The sequence below is a fragment of the Lathyrus oleraceus genome, chromosome 3 (assembly GCF_024323335.1).
Source record: "Lathyrus oleraceus cultivar Zhongwan6 chromosome 3, CAAS_Psat_ZW6_1.0, whole genome shotgun sequence".
NCBI lineage: Eukaryota > Viridiplantae > Streptophyta > Magnoliopsida > Fabales > Fabaceae > Lathyrus > Lathyrus oleraceus.
This window is the reverse complement of record NC_066581.1, coordinates 138,608,769-138,614,189: the sequence shown is the minus strand read 5'-3', so window position 1 is coordinate 138,614,189 and position 5,421 is coordinate 138,608,769.

Sequence of the window (5,421 nt, the reverse complement as noted above, 5' to 3'; positions counted from 1 at the left end):
CACCATCATCTATTTGTATTATTTTATAAATAATTAAGAAAATCAAATTCTTTGTAACATCAAATATTTTGAATTAATTGACGGTAAAAAAATTCTTTTTATTTTATAAAAATGAAATTTATGTTATAGTTATGAAATTATTTGCATAAAAAATTAATAAATTATTTAAATGTGAAAAAGAGTTTAACACTTATAAAAACAAAATATTAATAGACTATTTTAAATTTAAATTATATATTTAAATCAATATATTTCTTTATAAATATCAAAATGCAATTTTTATTTTATTTTAGAAATTCACTAGTAGATTGCTCTTCAATGTCTTCATAAACCTAAGCTATTAAATTATAAACAATAAAATCAATGATAAAAAGAGCACTTGGGTAAGAGTACACGAATTTAACATTTGTGATCCTAAAAGACACTTAAAAAATATAAAAAGAATCCACCCTGTAAACAAGTGAAATTGAAACAAAAGTTACTCTTATTGACTAAAATACTTATCAGAGTATTTTGTCAAAAAAAACACGTAATTATAAATTTAAAAGAATCTGTAAAAAAAAGTTAAAGGGAACGTGTAGGAATATAATAGAATCCTTTTGAAAAGGTGAATCTCGCCTTATAAAACTTTCCCACATAGCCTCACCTAAGGGGAAACAATAAACAATGTGAGTTCTTTATATTAAATATTTTTTATTTAATATAAATTAAAAATTATATTTAAATTTAAACCGTTTAATCTTTATCTAAGAATTGAAAAATGTCAAATGCATAAACGCATGTCAAATGTATGATTGCGACAAATGGTAAAAGCACTGAATTTGATTTCGACATTGACAGAATCTCTCTCTCTTTCTTTAATAATGGATTGATTATTTATTGAGAAAGGCGAGTAGAGATAATAGAGATGATGTCATCATTATTATTAAACAAAAATTTATGAGATTGCAAAATTATACTACTACTATTATATTCAAAAGCTAAGTACTAAATTAATATTTGAAATATATGTGGGGCTGCCCCTAACTTGAGGCACATGCATATGCTTTATATGTGGTCTTCGATTTAACAAAAATATTTGAAGTGTATAGTTTGAAAAATTATGTGTATTAAATATTAATACTAAAACCTAAATTTTAGGCCATCTTTGAAAAATTGTAAATAAGTTGTTAGATATAATTGATAGATAGATATAATTGATAGTTTAGAGGTGTTGTTCAGAAGCTATATGCCTAATAATTTTAGTATTAGTTTTTGAGTTATAGTTGTTTTTTTTAGTTTTTAGAAGGAGTGTTACTCAACTTACGTAGATTAGTATTTTGTCTATGTGATATTTTTAATTTTTGTATTTAAGTAAATCGTGTAAGATAATTGCAAAGTATTATCTTTCATTCAAAAGTTAGTTATGTTTTTCTCTCTTTCTTTTCATCTTCATCTTCAATATTATGCATCAACAATTGATATCTAAAGCTCTGATTCGATTCACAAGAAAACATAAGTGTACGGTGAGACGTATGTGATTGATTTTGTTTCTTGAATTTGCGTTGAATACACGATCGGAATCGTAATAGGATCACATTGCTTGATTTTGCGGGATTGGGAAACACAAGTGTTTGGTGAGATTTGTGTGAGTTTCAATGCACAAAATTGAAGATGAACGGCATAAACAGTAGCTCGGATGCAAAGCTTCCAATGTTTGATAGAAATAATTGGAATCAGTGGTCTATTTAGATGCGTGTATTGTTTGACGCTCAAGACGTTCTTGATCTCGTTAACGGCGATTATGTTCCGATTGCGGTGGATGTGACGGAAGCACATAGAAACGTGCAAAGAGAAATGAGGAAGAAAGATCAAATTATGTTGTTCTACATCCATCAGTGTATGAATGCGAATGTATTTTGGAAAATCATTGATTCGACAACGGCGAAGGCTGCGTCAGACACACTGGTACGGTGCTACGGTGGTGATGCATCAATGAAAAAGGTGAAACTTCAGTCTCTACGTAAATAGTATGAGAATCTTAACATGAAGCATAATGAGAAGATACCTGATTGCATCTCTAGAGGGATTCTGATCACCAATGAGATAAAATCTTGTGGAGAAACTTTGTCAGAACAAGTAATCATTGAGAAGGTACTGAGATCTCTTACTCCTTAACTTGATTACATTGTTGTACCAATTGAATATTCTAAAGACCTAAGCACCATGAGGATTGAAGAGTTGTAGAGCACTCTAGAGGCACAAGAGTTGCGTCTGACTGAGAGAACCTCTGAAAGAGAGGTAGAGTAGGCTCTGAAGGCGTCTTCTGGGAAGAAGAGCCGGAAGCAGTCTTGGTCAGAAGCTAAAAAGAGACATGGTGGTGGTTTTCAGAACTCATAAGCTTCCAATTATGATGATAAAAAACATCAAAAGGGAAATGAGAAGTTTGACAAGAAGAAGGTTCAAAGTTATTGTTGTAAGAAGTTTAGCCATTTTATTGCTGACTGTTGGTCAAACAAGAAAAGGAAATCAGAAGAAGTAAACATATAAAGAGGAGATTCTAATGATGAACATGTGCTATTGATAGCTTCTGAATCTGATGGTGCATATTTGGTAGGTTGGTGGTATATGGACACTGGCTTTTCAAATCACCTAACTGGAAACAAACAATGGTCGGTTGATTTTGACTCTAGAAAGAGGACAAAGATTAGATGTGCTGATGATAAATATCTCAACAATGAAGATATGGGAAATGTCAAAGTCAAGGTGAAGAGTGGTAAAAATGTTTTGGCCAAGAATGTTTCGTATGTTCCTTGCATGAAGAATAGTCTGATGAGTGTAGGTCAGCTTATTGAGAAAGGTTTCTCAGTTACTATGAAGAAAAATATCTTGAAGTTGTATGATTCTGATCAGAAGATGACTATGCAATCTAAGCAAGGAAATAACAGAACATTCAAGGTGAATACGGAGACAACTGAAACTAAATGTCGGCGCTGAAGGTGACAATGAGTTGTGGCATAAGAGATTGGGGTATCTTAGTTTCAAAGGCTTAAGGAGTTTGAATTCTAAGAAGCTGGTACATGGAATTTCTAAGATTGTGAAACCTGAGAAGTCATGTGAGATATGCACGAAATAAAAGCAACCTAGATTGCCATTTGCATCATAAGTATCCCCAAGAGTAAAACATGTTTTGGGAGTAGTACATTATGATATTTGTGGACCAATTGAAGTACCTTCACTTGAAGAAAACAAATACTTTGTGTCGTTTATGGATGAGTGTCGCAACCTGAAAAATACAGTGTGCGAAAAAACAACCGGCGAAAGAAAATGACAGAAGAGTCGCCACCGTGCGTTATTTATCCCAAAGGAGGGAAAGGAAACGCTCGAAGTAAACCTGAAAAGAGGAAAGGAAAAGACAAGGTCTCGCAACCAAATCTTGGGTTCGGGAGTCGGTTATGCGAAGGGAAGGTATTAGCACCCCTACGCATCCGTAGTACTCTACGGGATCCACTTTTGTAGTTCTTGTCTAAAGGGTGTGAGTTTATCTTGTGTTGTTTACTAAAAAAAAGGGTTAAATGAAAATGACTCGCGCGGATGTCGCATCCACTGCATACGTATCTCATCTGAATATGAGAATCAGAGTCTTCGTAACTCGGCTGACCTATGGGTTGGGGGGATGTGTGCTCGCTGAGACATCGCGTCTTATGCCTACGTATCTCATCTGGAATGAGAATCAGAGCAAGCCGTAGTTCGGCTAACTACGGGGTTATGGATTGGGTTTTGGACGAACGACATTACTACGCAATCTACCGGATGCTCGACCTTTGGAGACTTACTCGCCTGTTGTAGAAGGAGTTAACGTGTTCTTAGGAGAAGAAAAATCAATGAAGGGTTAGGGTTTGGGATGCTCATGCAAAAAGGCAGTCATTGACGAAGGAACCGCACTACCTGCGGGGATACAAACACATACAAAACAAACATGTATAAAGTAAATGTGCCAACAAGGCAATCAGAATAAATCTCCCAAATGGTATCCCACAAGCAAAGTGGAATATCCAGCGAGCTATCCCTACAAAAGTCATGCGAGCCTTCACAAAAACTCAACAAAAGGGTTAGTGAAACAAGATAAGGATTAGGAGAAAACATGCTATGACAAACGTAAGTCAGATTAGAGCAAAACAGTATGGTTTTTCATGGATAACAGTATGGTTTCAGAAACCTTAAACCCTGTGGCATACACTTCAGAAATTAAACGATTAAGCATCCAAGGCATTATTTATACATTCATACATAATTATGAACCCGTGGGCAAAAACCTAATGAAATTCATCCATCATACCTCAAACATTCAGAGTATTCAACTTCAAAGCACAAAGGTAATGGGAATAAGGGCAAACCTGATTGGAGAGATCGGTTGAAATCAAATGGCACGGCTGGATTTGCAAACCAATGTTAGGGTTTGCTTGAGCTGAAAGTGTGTGAGTCAGAATGAACCTTTCAGAGTTGCCTGGAGGTTGCTCTGAACTCTGTTAGCTCTTCTCTCACTATCTTTTTCCCCAGGGTTCTTCTCTCACTATCTTTTTCCCAGACAGGGTAATAGGAATATAATCAATTTTATTTCACTGAAACTCTGAATTTATAACCTGATTTTTGTGGACCTGTGGGCTCAAATGAGAGAGGTCCAAGTCCAAAAAATTTTATTTTATTTTATTTATTTATTTATTTATTTTATTTATTTATTTATTTATTTATTTTTCGTTTTCCGTTTTTTTTTCATTTTTTTTTCAAAACACGTGGGCTTCGCCTAGCGAGCGTGACAGCTTATGAACAAACCTTTGATCCTTCAAGATTAACGTTTTGACTGACGAATAGACCCCTGTTGGAAGTAACTCAAGTTTTTCCCTTGTGTTGACTGATCATCTAAATAGAGCCCACAAAGTATCCTGGATGATGTTCAAGCTTCTTGGATCCGATTCTGATTGCCATGATGAAATGCAAATGCTAAATGACCTAAAAATGAATGCATGCATGAGGTGTAAAGCGTATGCTTCCAGGAAAAATGAAGGGTAAATTTTGGGGTATTACAGCTGCCCCTATTCAATCAACTAGAGACCTGGAAAGAAGATAGCAGCGGCTTTTGCACTTTCGAGGTATCAAGGGATTGAATACAATAAAAGCCCGAAAATTTATACTGAAGTGAAGTGAAGTAACAATGCCTGTCAGAACCGGCAAAGAGGTGGTCTTGAAAGATGAATCCGTCTGGTACGGTGAGAGTCAGTCTGAATACCGAAAAAAATGTTAACCTGGATACCAAAATAAATGGTAACACATAAATAACCATGGCCTGAATGCCGCTCATCAGTCTGGATTCTGGAAATGACTTCGATCTGAAAATCGGGAGATATGAGATTATTAATATCGGTCTGAACACCGAGAGGTTGG